General features: G+C 43.4%; 1 protein-coding gene across 1 annotated transcript in view; it reads left to right on the forward strand.

The window, feature by feature from the left end:
• The window catches only part of LOC126235956 (uncharacterized), a 70,834-nt gene that overhangs the window by 39,075 nt on the left and 15,875 nt on the right, over positions 1 to 15,884 (forward strand). The gene's annotated exons all lie outside the window — the stretch shown is intronic.

Here is a 15,884-nt window from a genome sequence, read left to right on the forward strand (position 1 = left end):
TCGACCATATCTCATTCCAGCTCCACTCGTATGCGCTTCCAACCAATTACACCCTTCAAATTGCATTCATTCTTGTCGTCTACGCGCAGTCAACGTCCCATATCCCTCTGCTCTCATATACGTTATAAGATTTGCTGATAACGTCATTGGAACGTTTTTTCTTTTTGAACTGCAAATTCCTTAACCTTTACTATTAAGGGAGTGGAAGGACTTGACTCATACAGTGACCATTTCATTTCAACATATTTATTTGCATCATAGATACATCATTAAGAGAATTACAATCATAAATCAGATAATAATTTCTTTAAGAAACGCCACACAGGCAAACTTTACAAACTGCTTGTTATAAAACCACAAATGAATTAATCTCTTTGAAAACATTTAAAAACCCTCCACTCAGGCAAATTTTACAAACTGCTTGTTATGTGAAACCACAAGCGGATTAATCTCTTTGCAGACATTTAAAAAAACCGCCACTCGGGCCGAGTAAATCATTTAAAATAAACTTTACATCAAATAACCAGGCAATCAATTATTATTTACACATACACTCCTGGAAATTGCAATAAGAACACCGTGAATTCATTGTCCCAGGAAGGGGAAACTTTATTGACACATTCCTGGGGTCATATACATCACATGATCACACTGACAGAACCACAGGCACATAGACACAGGCAACAGAGCATGCACAATGTCGGCACTAGTACAGTGTATATCCACCTTTCGCAGCAATGCAGGCTGCTATTCTCCCATGGAGACGATCGTAGAGATGCTGGATGTAGTCCTGTGGAACGGCTTGCCATGCGATTTCCACCTGGCGCCTCAGTTGGACCAGCGTTCGTGCTGGACGTGCAGACCGCGTGAGACGACGCTTCATCCAGTCCCAAACATGCTCAATGGGGGACAGATCCGGAGATCTTGCTGGCCAGGGTAGTTGACTTACACCTTCTAGAGCACGTTGGGTGGCACGGGATACATGCGGACGTGCATTGTCCTGTTGGAACAGCAAGTTCCCTTGCCGGTCTAGGAATGGTAGAACGATGGGTTCGATGACGGTTTGGATGTACCGTGCACTATTCAGTGTCCCCTCGACGATCACCAGTGGTGTACGGCCAGTGTAGGAGATCGCTCCCCACACCATGATGCCGGGTGTTGGCCCTGTGTGCCTCGGTCGTATGCAGTCCTGATTGTGGCGCTCACCTGCACGGCGCCAAACACGCATACGACCATCATTGGCACCAAGGCAGAAGCGACTCTCATCGCTGAAGACGACACGTCTCCATTCGTCCCTCCATTCACGCCTGTCGCGACACCACTGGAGGCGGGCTGCACGATGTTGGGGCGTGAGCGGAAGACGGCCTAACGGTGTGCGGGACCGTAGCCCAGCTTCATGGAGACGGTTGCGAATGGTCCTCGCCGATACCCCAGGAGCAACAGTGTCCCTAATTTGCTGGGAAGTGGCGGTGCGGTCCCCTACGGCACTGCGTAGGATCCTACGGTCTTGGCGTGCATCCGTGCGTCGCTGCGGTCCGGTCCCAGGTCGACGGGCACGTGCACCTTCCGCCGACCACTGGCGACAACATCGATGTACTGTGGAGACCTCACGCCCCACGTGTTGAGCAATTCGGCGGTACGTCCACCCGGCCTCCCGCATGCCCACTATACGCCCTCGCTCAAAGTCCGTCAACTGCACATACGGTTCACGTCCACGCTGTCGCGGCATGCTACCAGTGTTAAAGACTGCGATGGAGCTCCGTATGCCACGGCAAACTGGCTGACACTGACGGCGGCGGTGCACAAATGCTGCGCAGCTAGCGCCATTCGACGGCCAACACCGCGGTTCCTGGTGTGTCCGCTGTGCCGTGCGTGTGATCATTGCTTGTACAGCCCTCTCGCAGTGTCCGGAGCAAGTATGGTGGATCTGACACACCGGTGTCAATGTGTTCTTTTTTCCATTTCCAGGAGTGTAGATTAAAAAGTACCCTCCCCCCGGGCGAGATATTACCAAACAACTTTACAAGGTTATAGACAGTTTGATCAGTAATAACCCAATTATTTCCCCATTAAAATTGACGTACGCCACTAAGGCTGAATTGCCCCGCAATTTTAAAAAACAGTTTCATTTAAGACACATTCTACTACAAATCCCTCAAAATTCTTAAGACAAATATTTAAAACATTTAATCCGGGCAACTTTGCAGAGCCACAACAAGCTTTAAAAAAACTGAAGCTTGTACCATAACTGAGGCCCGAGATTGTGAGGCCACGGCTTGGCCACGAACGGTGGAGGTGACTGAGTATCTTCGAATTAAGATGTGGACTCCGTTTGTACTTCCACCCCGTTCAGAACGCCGAAATCGGAACCAAACAGCACACGCGAGCTCAGGCAAGGTCCACTGTCCGTACGCCCGCTAGTAATTTAAAAGGGGAGGCTCTGCACTTCGGTTGCCCACTGCTTCCTATCTCTGAAACATAAATCAGAAGTGACAACAGGAAACCAAACAAACCTTCCTTCACCTTAATACTCAAACTTATACAGAAAACTACTTCGATAAAATTGACAATAATAAAACTAATTTCATTCCTTTAAGCAGAACCAAGTACACTAATGATGCAAACGAAACTGGTTCATTAAAACCCAAGCATCACATGGAGCATCTTATGTGGGCCTGTAAGGTACCACACGGCAATCTTTAGACTCAGAATATAGATCACGTATCAATTTTTATTTTTTTGGACACTTGCCAGTTGAAGTAAGAACAATACTATTAAGGAGCGAAGCACACACTTAATAAGAGGCATGAAATATCACATCACAGTCCTTGCTACACTTTCCTGCCTCAAGAGCAATCATCATTATATTTCACTAATCGTTGGTAGGACTTGAATTACTTAACTTGATGCCAGCTGCTGGATCGATGTGGCGAAGACACCAGACGTTTCTTAGCCCGATAGTAACAGCGTGTTCCTTCACGGAAGCGAGCACATTCATAGCTTTACGAGATTGCCAAGAAGCCACAGCGCCGGCCCGCTGTTACTGACTCCAGTACGACCAAGTGCAAACTGCCGCCCGTACTCAGGCACACCGAGGAATCGTTAGCGCTAGGATTTCACCCGGAACAAGTCCCGCCCACTCACCCCCGGTTTTCCCGGTCTTTGTTCGGCGCCTGGGCATCGCTTCAGTTGACCCACGTGGTTTACCGCGTTCGGCTGGACTTCGAGTGAATGTTAAATTAATACCTTGCTAGGTCTTAAATTTTTCCAGGTAGTTAAAAAGTCACGTTACAAAAAACCTCCACAATTCGTCTCAACTGTGCCAGGTACTTCCTCAGCAAACATAAGAGAAAACAATTTAGCACTGAATTCTTTAAATACGAGAACTCAGTATTCAGATGAATAGCCTATGAAGAAACATACTTCTATGTGAGGAAAAGCACCCGAAGCTAAAACAGGATAAACCTACCTTCAAAGAATAATTTGGTTGGAGAAAGAGGAATCACAGTATACCAACACTTAAGTTTTAGAACTCGGACAATATATGTGAAACAAGCACCAATGTTCACTATACTTCCAGAGGGCACCAAAATTACTTTGTTCTTGCTAGATTGATCCAAGCTGTTTTTGCATGCTATTCACTGAATACTTTTGCTGAAAAGTTTTTGGAGTGAAAGAAGAACTAGCACAGCATGAAGGACGTTTTACAGGCGTGAAACACCGCAGCATTTATTTCCTACATAACTGCTCTGTGACAAACATACACATCACATTATTATTTTTTTAAAATGGTTTGAATGACATTTACGAAATTAATAAATCTTTTGGTTCAAAACAGACAGGACAAAGAATAACCAGGACAAAGAATAACGACACATTATTTTCCTGAGACGTTTGCAACAGCATATAGGTCACTAATCACACAGAAAGAGTCACAATTCTTTGTAACCTCGTTTATAATGCGCAGGTATTGCATTGGAAGAAATTACAAGTTAAAATTCACCCGTTACCCATGCAGATACTAACGAAATATGTCATACAAGCAAATATCTTATTGCTTTCATTAGGCATTTCTACTTTATGACGTTCTTATATTCTTTAATTTTCGTGAGCTACTATGAGGGCGTACATAAACAAAACAACCTTCACTTATTTTTATATAACGTTGATTTTAGACAACAGAGTTACTCGACTGCATCCGTGGCTTTACTACCGATATGACAGATTCAAGACCATTGTTTTCGCATTGTATGTTTGCTCTGCTGTTTCCCTCAAACGTATTATAATAAGTGAATTAGTTAATGAAAATTTGTCCTTATTGTCCTTAAATAAATGGGGCGTTCCCCAAGGGTCGGTGCTGGGGCCACTGCTGTTTCTTATTTATATAAATGATATGCCTTCTAGTATTACAGGTGATTCAAAAATATTTCTGTTTGCTGATGACACCACCTTGGTAGTGAAGGATCTTGTGTGTAATATTGAAACATTATCAAATAATGTAGTTCATGATATAAGTTCGTGGCTTGTGGAAAATAATTTGATGCTAAATCACAGTAAGACTCAGTTTTTACAGTTTCTAACTCACAATTCAACAAGAACTGACATTTTAATCAGACAGAATGGGCATGTTATAAGCGAGACGGAACAGTTCAAGTTCCTAGGCGTACGGATAGATAGTAAGCTGTTGTGGAAAGCCCATGTTCAGGATCTTGTTCAGAAACTAAATGCCGCTTTATTTACCATTAGAACAGTATCTGAAATAAGTGACATTTCAACACGAAAAGTAGTATACTTCGCATATTTTCATACGCTTATGTCATATGGTATTATTTTTTGGGGTAATTCTTCTGATTCAAAAAGGGTATTTTTGGCTCAAAAACGGGCTGTTCGAGCTATGTATGGTGTAAGTTCGAAAACCTCTTGTCGACCCCTATTCAATAGTCTGGGAATTTTGGCATTGCCCTCACAGTATGTATTTTCTTTAATGTCGTTTGTTGTTAGCAATATTAGCTTATTCCCAAGAGTTAGTAGCTTTCACTCAGTTAATACTAGGCAGAAATCAAATCTGCATGTGGAATGCACTTCATTGACTCTTGTGCAGAAAGGAGTGCAGTATTCTGCTGCATCCGTTTTCAATAAGCTACCACAAGAACTCAAAAATCTTAGCAGTAGCCCAAACACTTTTAAGTCTAAACTGAAGAGTTTCCTCATGGCTCACTCCTTCTATTCTGTCGAGGAGCTCCTGGAAGAGCTAAAAAATTAAGCAAATTCCAGTGTTACATTCTTGATTTTCTTTATTTAAACTAACGACTTGTCGCCTGAATATGTTTCTTATATTTCATTTTATCTGTTTCTACAATCGTGTTATAATTTCATGTATTGACTCGTTCCATGACCATGGAGACTTCTCCTAAATGTGGTCCCACGGAACAATAAATAAATAAATAAATAAATAAATAACATGACGTTATTTTTTTGTTTTCTATTGCTGGCGATGCTTTCAGTTCTCTATAAATATTTTTATTTCTTTAACAATGCAGATTCATATTAAATTACTATCCAGAAAGACTTAAAATTCTTATCATTACTGAATTTCATCACAGTCTAACATGTGTTGGACTGTGACGATAACAACTTTGTTGTAGTTTCCAGTTTTGGGAACTGGCGGCCGTTAAGGGAAGGGCCTTACACTATGGATGGGCGTGGAGGCGGGTGAATGGGTGGGACTTGTTCCGGGTGAAATCCTAGCGCTAAGGGCACGTGGCACACCGTGCTCGCTGTCGTCTATCCAACTCGTTGTGCCTGACCTGGACGAGGAGCATCTTCCACTGAAGTCACACCGTTTGCGAACTTCCGCGCGACCGCTAAGGTCGCAGTTTCGAAACCTGCCTCGGGCATGGATGTGTGTGATGTCCTTAGGTTAGTTAGGTTTAAGTAGTTCTAAGTTCTACGGGACTGATGACCCCAGAAGTTAAGCTACATAGTGCTCAGAGCCATTTGAACCATGTTTTTGCGAACTTCCTACTACATTCGTAGACTTGCTGCTGTGACAAACATGCATCACCGGACTGAACCTTCATTTGTCGATGAATCTCAATAGGTTTCACACCTTCACTACGCAAAAACCGAATAACAGAACGCTATTCTTCCCTGGTGCAAGTCGCGAGTGGGGCTGCTATCTTTATACTGATACTGCGACGATATGTGTGCATCTGCACTATGCTGCCACCTGCACGCTGTTTGTAGCACGCTTACCAACTTACAGGATAATGGCGCGAAATTTCGATTTGTTATGAAAAATTTAAGGTTTTCATTTGACTCACCCTCGTATATTAAAATCTATGTACATTCGTGTAAATTTTTTTGCATTGCCATGTTTTGCCTAGTGATGAGGTCATACCTGGAAGAATACTGCAGTATTAAATCAGTTAAGAAAGTTAAAGAGGAATCAGACTGGTAGCGGTTTTTTTAAAACCTATTTATAAATTTTAATAAAAGTCAAGTTTTGATGATAACTAGTATGGTTTTAAGTCATTACTTAATGCTAACTGGCAGAACATGGGTTCTGCATCCCATGACCATCATCCGTAACACCCTCACCCGACCCATTCTCACCGATGCAAATCTTGCACCAATATTCAATCTTCTCAGTTCTTACCGCTCCCTTCAGATTCATAAACGACTTGCACTTCGCCTCATCTGACTACATTCTACCAATTGAGACACGCACCAACTCATGGAATTCCCGTACTACTCAAACACATAGAATACCTTCTCCTGTTCTATGTTTCCTGCAAACTTGATTTAGATACCTCGTAATATTTTCCTTCCTTTCTTCTCTAAACCATCTACATTGTTTCCTTGGCCAACTTTACCCGCATGCTCTCCTTGAGTTCTACACCTCCTGCCAACTGCAACCTGCTCTGTCTGTCTCATCACATGTGAAGGCTCCAATAAACTATCTTCCTTCCATCTCTTAATTTCTGCAGACCAACTAGCAGCTTCCACTTTTCCTGTGCAGTACTTTCTACAACAAAATTCCTAGTTATGCAGTGACCTAGACCGCTCACTAGCAATAGCATTATCACTGAACAGGAAAAGGGTTTCGCCATCGTGTGGTTCTACACATAATCACTGTCTTAACCTCTTGAAATGTATTCCTGTTTTTCTTTTATTTTTAATCTAAAACCCTGAAGAGCCGTAACTTGGCTTCTGCTAGCTAGTCCCCAATCGTGGGAATATAAATAACCAACAAACAATAAAAAAAAATAAGCGTTGATTGTACACTCAACTCAAACCATTTCTAATTATTAATTTCCGTGAGGCTGAACGGTAAGTCCGCCGTTAATGTCTTTATATCCTCAACTGCTATTGTGTGATGTTCGGAAACAGAAATAACGGTGCCTAACCAGTGGAGTAGGGTAAATGTTCAAGATTCGTAATGTTTTTGCGAGGCAGGAATTGCTACGCTGATAAAGGGGCCCGCTGTCCATTTGCGATGGACTCATCTACTGCCAGCGACCTGGTAGATTAAATCGAAGAACAAACACACATTTCGGGCTAGAAAAAGGGTAGCATACCAACACATACAAATGCTTCATTAACAACGCGAGCAGTCTCGTTAATTTCCTGTCAGACCTCGTACAACTTGTATCAAGCCATATTTTACAATTTCCCAAGGAAATAACTTGATTTATAACTGTCCTGGGACAATCAAAAGTGATGGACCTGAAGCACTCTCTTGAAAAGATCTTTTTCCTTCTTCAGTCCACCTCGAGCTTCATAACCTTTGCAGGCCTTTGATAGTCTCGATAGAGCATAAATGCTAAATGATTTGCTGCTACTTGGTAAACCATCGAAGTTTGTCTCACTTATCAAAGAAACACTGGCTGGTTCAAAGGCTGCAGTGCAAGTGGATGGAGAACTGAGAAATTGGTTTACCATTAGTAAAGGATCAGACAAGAGGACGCACTCTCTACAATGCTTTTCAATCTGACCCTTGAAGCAACCATGCGAAGGCTTTAGACATCTGGCTACATATGCACAATTCGACTCAAATGTGTGCATATGCTGATGATGTAGCAATTATTAGTAGAAGGAAGGTATCGCTAGAGAGGACAATATGCGAGCTGAAAGAAGCCACAGAACCTAGAGGCCTCTCCATAAATGAAAAGAAGACTAAGCACATGAATTTCACCAGGAAGGAAAATAATAACTTGAATAGACTATCGGCAGACGGTTTCAATTTTGAACATGTGCAGAATTTTGACTATTTGGCCTCTAATATTAACAGCACAAATTCCATGTCAGCCGAAATAAAACTGCCCTTCCTAAGTGGTAATAGATGCTTCCACACGTTTGAGAAATTGTTAGCCTCTGGGTTATTAAATAGGCAACTGAGGCTGCAAGATCAAGTCAGTTGTAACCTGCGGATGTGAAACATGGACGTTAACGAGTGTTGATGAGCAGCACCTCAGGATATTTGAATGTAGAGTGCTTCGCAAGATCTTTAGGGGAAGTCCAGCATAATAACGGTTTCTGGAGATCTAGGACTAATACTGAGCTGGGCCGCCTCATACAAGGAGCTGACATCGTAAGTATTTTAAAAACTAGAAGAATAGCCTGTCCTCAGGATAGATACTAGAAGAACAACTAAAAAGATTTTTGAATGGATGCCAACCGGAAGAAGATAGAGACCACAGAAACGGTGGATTGATGATGTGGAAGAAGATATAAAATCTGTCAGAGTCCGAGGATGGTGGAGAACCGCACTGGAGAGGGCAGAATGGAGGAAATTTGTTGATGAGGCTAAAACCGACAAAGGGTTGTAATGCCGGAGAAGAAAAGAGGAAAAGAGCCACGTCTTTATACACTCTCTGATCAAAGATGCCCAGACACCTGTCAGTGGACACTGTAAACGTAAATGTCGTGTGACTAGGGCCCCCCCACTGGGTAGACCGCTCTCCGGGTGCAAGTCTTTCGATTTATACATCTACATCTACATCTACATCTACATCCATACTCCGCAAGCCACCTGACGGTGTGTGGCGGAGGGTACTTTGAGTACCTCTATCGGTTCTCCCTTCTATTCCAGTCTCGTATTGTTCGTGGAAAGAAAGATTGTCGGTATGCCTCTGTGTGGGCTCTAATCTCTCAGATTTTGACTCTTCAGTGAAGGAATGTTCTCGAAACTTCAACAAAAGCCTGTACCGAGCTACTGAGCGTCTCTCCTGCAAAGTCTTCCACTGGAGTTTATCTATCATCTCCGTAACGCTTTCGCGATTACTAAATGATCCTGTAACGAAGCGCGCTGCTCTCCGTTGGATCTTCTCTATCTCTTCTATCAACCCTATCTGCTACGGATCCCACACTGGTGAGCAATATTCAAGCAGTGGGCGAACGAGTGTACTGTATACTACTTCCTTTGTTTTCGGATTGCATTTCCTTAGGATTCTTCCAATGAATCTCAGTCTGGCATCTGCTTTACCGAGATCAACTTTATATGATCATTCCATTTTAAATCACTCCTAATGCCTACTCCCAGTTAATTTATGGAATTAATTGCTTCCAGTTGCTGACCTGCTGTATTGTAGCTAAATGATAAAGGATCTTTCTTTCTATGGATTCGCAGCACATTGCACTTGTCTACATTGAGATTCAATTACCATTCCCTGCACCATGCGTCAATTTGTTGCAGATCCTCCTGCATTTCAGTACAATTTTCCATTGTTACAACCTCTCGATATACCACAGCATCATCCGCAAAAGCCCCAGTGAACTTCCGATGTTATCCACAAGGTCATTTATGTATATTGCGAATAGCAACGGTCCTACGACACAACCCTGCGGCACACCTGAAATCACTCTTACTTCGGAAGACTTCTCTCCATTGAGAATGACGTACTGCGTTCTGTTATCTAGGAACTCTTCAATCCAATCACACAATTGGTCTGATAGTCCATATGCTCTTACTTTGTTCATTAAACGACTGTGGGGAACTGTATCGAACCACTTGACGCCACTTCGGCGACTTGCGTGTCGATGGGGATGAAAGATGATGATTAGGACAACACAACACCCAGTCCCTGAGCGGAGAAACTCTCCGACCCAGCCGGACCGGGGGCGGACAGTGGACACTGATATGGGCACTAATATGGAGTGTGTCCAACATTCGTCTTTATAGCAGCTTGAACGCTACTGAGAACATTTTTAAAGAGGTGTCTGAATGTTTTTGGAGGAATAGCTGTCAATTCTTCTTCGAGAACCGAAACCATAGTAGGCTGGGATGTTGGATGCTGGGGTTCAGAGCGAAGTCGACGTTCTGACTCATCCCAAAGGTGTTTCATTGGCCGTTGCCTCACAGCTGCTGCTTTATGAGAGGATGCGTTGTCATGTTGATACGGTCATTGTCTCCGAACACGACAAACACTTCCGTGCAGGAACATCATCTCCTCCCTTCTTCATTGTTGGCATTAAACATGATGGCAGATAACGTTATCCAGGCATTCAAAAAACCCCGACCCTTCCATCGGATTGCCATAGGGTACAGCGTAATTCATCACTCCAAATCACTCGTTTCAAGCCGTCCACTGTCCATTGGCGTCACTCTTTGTACCACCTTAGGCATCGCAAATCACTAAGTACAGAAATGTGTGGCTTACAAGGAGCTGCTCGATCATTGCGCCCATTCTTTTTATCTCCCTACGCACAGTCGCAATACTAGCTGGACTGCTTGTAGCACTTTGAAACTCACGGGTGATTCCTTCGGCTGATTTCATGCTCGACGCTCCCTGTCCGTCATTACATGAGCTGTGCCAGGACTCGCGGTTGTCCCTTCGCGTTTCGACTTCACAGTGACGTCACCAGCAGTCGACATCGGCAAATTTAAAATGGTTGCAATGTCCTTGATGGATTTGTTACACAGGTGACATCCAATGACTAGGCCACATTCGAAGTCGCAGAGCCATCCTGATCGACCCAGTTCGGCTGGCACTGCTTGTGTACTGTAAACGCAGTCCTCCCCATTTCCTTTTATACTGGAGGGAGGGGGGGGGGGTCAGTTCCGCATTTCCTTGGGGTGTACGGCGGGTACTGTTGATCAGTGTATGCTTGTGCTACATCTTATACTAACGGAGCTCACACTTTGCACAATATCATCAAGAATGTTTGTATACTAGTTTTTGACCTTTTCATCAACTCCTTTTACAGCGTTCGGTAAGAGAGAGAGAAAACGCCAAGGGTGTAAGGGCAAAGGACAAGTGAGGCTAGGACGTTGCCATAACTGAAGATACTAAGGCGCTGCATTCGAGTGGATTGGGTTGGAAGTTGGGCAGGGGTTCATTGGCCATCCTACTTTACGCGTAGCTGTAATTTTGAGCAACTGTAGTATATATTTCAGAATAATATTCCATCGTAAGCTGCAAATATTTATTTCGCCTTTCCGGTTTCGAAAAATTTTGGACGAATGCTTCTAAACCAGTACTTAGCTTCTGAAGATGACAAATTAATTAGTTGAAACCGGTAAAGTGAAATAAAAATGCAGTTGCAACTGATGACTGAATTTATTCTCAAACCATCCTCATTTAGATTTTTCGTGATTTTCGTGAATCGCCTCAGCCTCATTGAATCAGATACGTCCACGTCTGTTAATCTGCAACTAGTATCTACAGGAGCAGATAGAGACATGCTTCTGGTGTCACATTATTGCTCCATCACGGGACCCGTGCGAAAGTTTCGCATTTTTATAGTTTTAAGTATTTGGAATAAGAGTAGCCGTTGGGGCAAGCGTAGTTGTGGGAATGAAGAGAAAACGTCTAAAAAATGAAGCGAATAATCATGAATTTATGATGCATCCTTGTATACATTTCCATGTGTCTAAAACCCAGATTTGCATTCGGAATGTTGGTCCTGGCTTGCACGAAGGGCAGAGATCAGGGACTGTCAGTAGGACCACATAATCTATAACTTTAACCAGGCAAACATTTTCAATTACATTAAGCAGGTTAGGATGTAGTAGCAATTATTAAATCACAGTCGTTTCGGAAAGTATATTCGCTTAAAAATGTCAGCTTCCACGAAGAGCAGAGATAATTGACTACAACAGTGGTCACGGTTATTATGTATGACAATGCTACATGCTAATTATCCAGTTAATAAGTACATAAAATGAAGAAATTGTTGTTTGTAGTAAGATAATATGAAAAGGGAGTCTCTTATTCGTGATTAATAACTTACATGCGTTCGATAAAGGTATGAAGCTGGGCATTCATGATGTCATTTTGCCTGTGGTAGTTAAAAGTCTCTTTTATGTTAAAATATTTCTGCAGGTCGTACGTTTTGTTGCAAAATCGGTGTTCAGTGTCAGAAGCCAGTTAAAAAACATTTCTAACGATACGTCATTCATCCCCGAACGATTAGTAGGTGTTGAGAAAAAGAGATGATGACTTGAGAAATAATACACTGAGGAAAAGAATCGCACACCAAAAAATAATTAATACAGAGTAATGAAATTCTGGGAATACATTGGTGTACGTAACACATTGAAGTGGTTAACATTGCAAGATCACAGGTTAGTGTTAGCGCAAGATAAGCCATTGAAGTTCGAAAGCTGCTACATTAATAACCGGTATAACCGACAGATATTGAATGCAAGCATGAAAACGTGCATGCATTATGTTGTACAGGTGCCGGAAGTCAGTTTGCGGACTGGGATTCCATGCCTGTTGCAATTGATGGGTAAGATACAGGGACGGGTAATGCTGTTTGTGGAATACGCTGGAGTTGTCGTGCGATGGTGTCCCATATGTGCTCGATTGGAGACAGAGCTGGTGATCGAGCATGCCGAGGCTAAATGTCGACAGTCTGTAGAGCATATCTGACTACAACAGACTTAGGTCGGAGAGCGTTATCCTGCTGGAAAACACCCCCTGCAATGCTGTTTATACGAGGTGCGATAATAAAGTAATGAGACTGATGTGAAAAAAAAAGTTTAGCCAAGTTTAGTGTTGTCTCCTTCAAAGTAGTTTCCATCTGATTGCACACACTTTTTCCAGCGCTTCTGCCATTGATAGTAACATTTCTGGAACTCATCTTCTGTAATACCCTCCAAGACCCTCGTCACAGCTTTTTGGACATCTTGTGTTGTTTGAAAATAGTGTCACTTGACCTCAGTTTTGACTCTTGGAAATAGAAAAAAGTTGCATGGAGCGATATCTGGTCAATGAGGTGGTTGTGGTAGTACTGAAATTTGTTTTGAGGTTAAAAATTGCTGTACTGACAGAGCAGTACGGGATGGCGCACTATCCTGATGCAGAATCCAGTTATCAGCAATGTTGGCACGGACACGAAGAATTCTTTTACGAAGTCTTTCTAAAATTTCTTTGTAGTAATACTGGTTAACTGTTTGTCCAGCAGGTACCCACTTTTTATGAACAATTCCCTTGGAATCAAAGACGCACACAAGCATGCATTTCACTTTTGACTTTGACATGGGAGCTTTTTTTGGCCTGGGTGATCCCTTTGAACACACGTCTCTGGATCGTACTGAAAAAACCAACTTTCATCACTAGTGATAATACGGCTCAACAATTTCCGTTTGCTCTAACAGATCAGCTGCCATTTCTCCGTGTTTCTCGCTGTTGTCGTGTGAGATTTTTGGGGACCATTTTTGCACAACTCTTTCTCATACCAAGATCTTCAGTTATTATTAGACAGACCGTTTCTCGATTGATGTTCATTTCTTCTGCAACCATTTTCACGGATAATCTTCGATCAAATCGTACGCGTTCACGCACCCTGGCCAAGTTGAGATCCATCGATGAGGTTTATGGTCGTCCACTGCGGTCTTCATCTTCAACATTCGTTCTGACTTCGCTAAACATTTTATGCCAACGAAAAACTTAGCTCTTGACATACCCCCCTCTCCAAAAGCCTTCTGAAGCTTACCGTAAGTTGTCGTCCCGTTTTTACCCAATTTAACGCAAAAAGAGATGGCATACCGGAGCGTAATATTATGCGTTTCCATTTCCGTGACGAGAGACACAAACACGTGTTAACTTACTGCAACACAACTCACGACTGAGCAGTTGCATCGATGTGCCGCTCGGACTAGAAGCAGCTTATAGACCAAGGTCAAAGATATTGTGCCTACGCAAGCCTGTAGGGTTGCCACATCTCGCAAAGAAAATCAGTCTCATTACTTTATTGTCGCACCTCGTAAATGGCACCACAACAGGTCGTATCACCAAGCTGACGCACAAATTTGCAGCCATTGTGTGTGGGATACCTAGGAGAGTGCTCTTGCTGTCATACAAATGCCACCAAAGACTGTAGCTCCAAGTGTAGGTCCAGTGTGTCTAGCACGCGGACAGGTTGTTTTCAGGCGCTCACATGACCTTCTAACCAACACAAGACCATCACTGGCACCGAGGCAGAACCAGATTTCATCGCAAAACACGAAAGACCTCCACGCTGCCCTCCAGTGAGCTCTCGTTAGACACTACTGAAATGGCCAATGTCGGTAGTTTGGGGTCGGTGGAATGCACCCTACAGACCGTCTGGCTCCCAGTTGTCCTTGAAGTAACCAAATTGTAACAGTTCGTTGTATCGCTGAGGTGTCAACTGCTGCTCAGATTCCTGCTCTAGATGCAGTGCGATGCGCCAGAGCCGCACTCCAATCACGATGGTCTTTCCTCTGGGCAGTACCACGTGGCCGTTCGGACCCCGGTCTCCTTGCGTCTGTACATTCTCATGATCACCGCTGCCAGTCACGTACAGTGGCTACGTTCCTGCCAAGGCTTTTAGCAGTATCGCGAAGGGAACATCAAACTCCTTGTAGCCCTGTTACACGACCTCGTCGAAACTCAGTGAGGTGTTGATAATGGCGTCTTGGTCGCCTAACATCAACTCACCACGTCCAATCTCAAGGGTAAGCAGAGCTCACGACCGTTACAGCGTGTATTTAAAGCAAACATGATTTGCATCCTCATAGCGACGGTGCTGGCGCCACTCTTTCGCAATTGGTGCGAAAACTGAATAGAGATCACCGACTTTGGATTGTTCCGCGCAACTCCTCTTTGGTGTCGTGATTTTATTTTTCACCTGCGCCCCCCCTTCTAACAGCCGTGTACCGCAAGTCTCTAGAGGAATGGAAGGTTCCAAATGATTGGAAAAGAGCACAGGTAATCCCAGTCTTCAAGGAGGGTCGTCGAGCAGATGCGCAAAACTATAGACCTATATCTCTGACGTAGAATTTTAGAACATGTTTTTTGCTCGAGTATCATGTCGTTTTTCGGAAACCCAGAATCTACTCTGTAGGAATCAACATGGATTCCGGAAACAGCGATCGTGTGAAACCCAACTCGCTTTATTTGTTCATGAGACCCAGAAAATATTGGATACAGGCTCCCAGGTAGATGCTATTTTCCTTGACTTCCGGAAGGCGTTCGATACAGTTCCGCACTGTCGCCTGATAAAGTAAGAGCCTTCGGAATATCAGAGCAGCTGTGTGGCTGGATTGAAGAGTTTTTAGCAAACAGAACACAGCATGTTGTTATCAATGGAGAGACGTCTACAGACGTTAAAGTAACCTCTGGCGTGCCACAGGGGAGTGTTATGGGACCATTGCTTTTCACAATATATATAAATGACCTAGTAGATCGTGTCGGAAGTTCCATGCGGCTTTTCGCGGATGATGCTGTAGTATACAGAGAAGTTGGAGCATTAGAAAATTGCAGGGAAATGCAGGAAGATCTGCAGCGGATAGGCACTTGGTGCAGGGAGTGGCAACTGACCCTTAACATAGACAAATGTAATGTATTGCGAACACATAGAAAGAAGGATCCTTTATTGTATGATTATATGGTAGCGGAACAAACACTGGTAGC

Source organism: Schistocerca nitens, chromosome 1 (assembly GCF_023898315.1).
Source record: "Schistocerca nitens isolate TAMUIC-IGC-003100 chromosome 1, iqSchNite1.1, whole genome shotgun sequence".
Taxonomy (NCBI): domain Eukaryota; kingdom Metazoa; phylum Arthropoda; class Insecta; order Orthoptera; family Acrididae; genus Schistocerca; species Schistocerca nitens.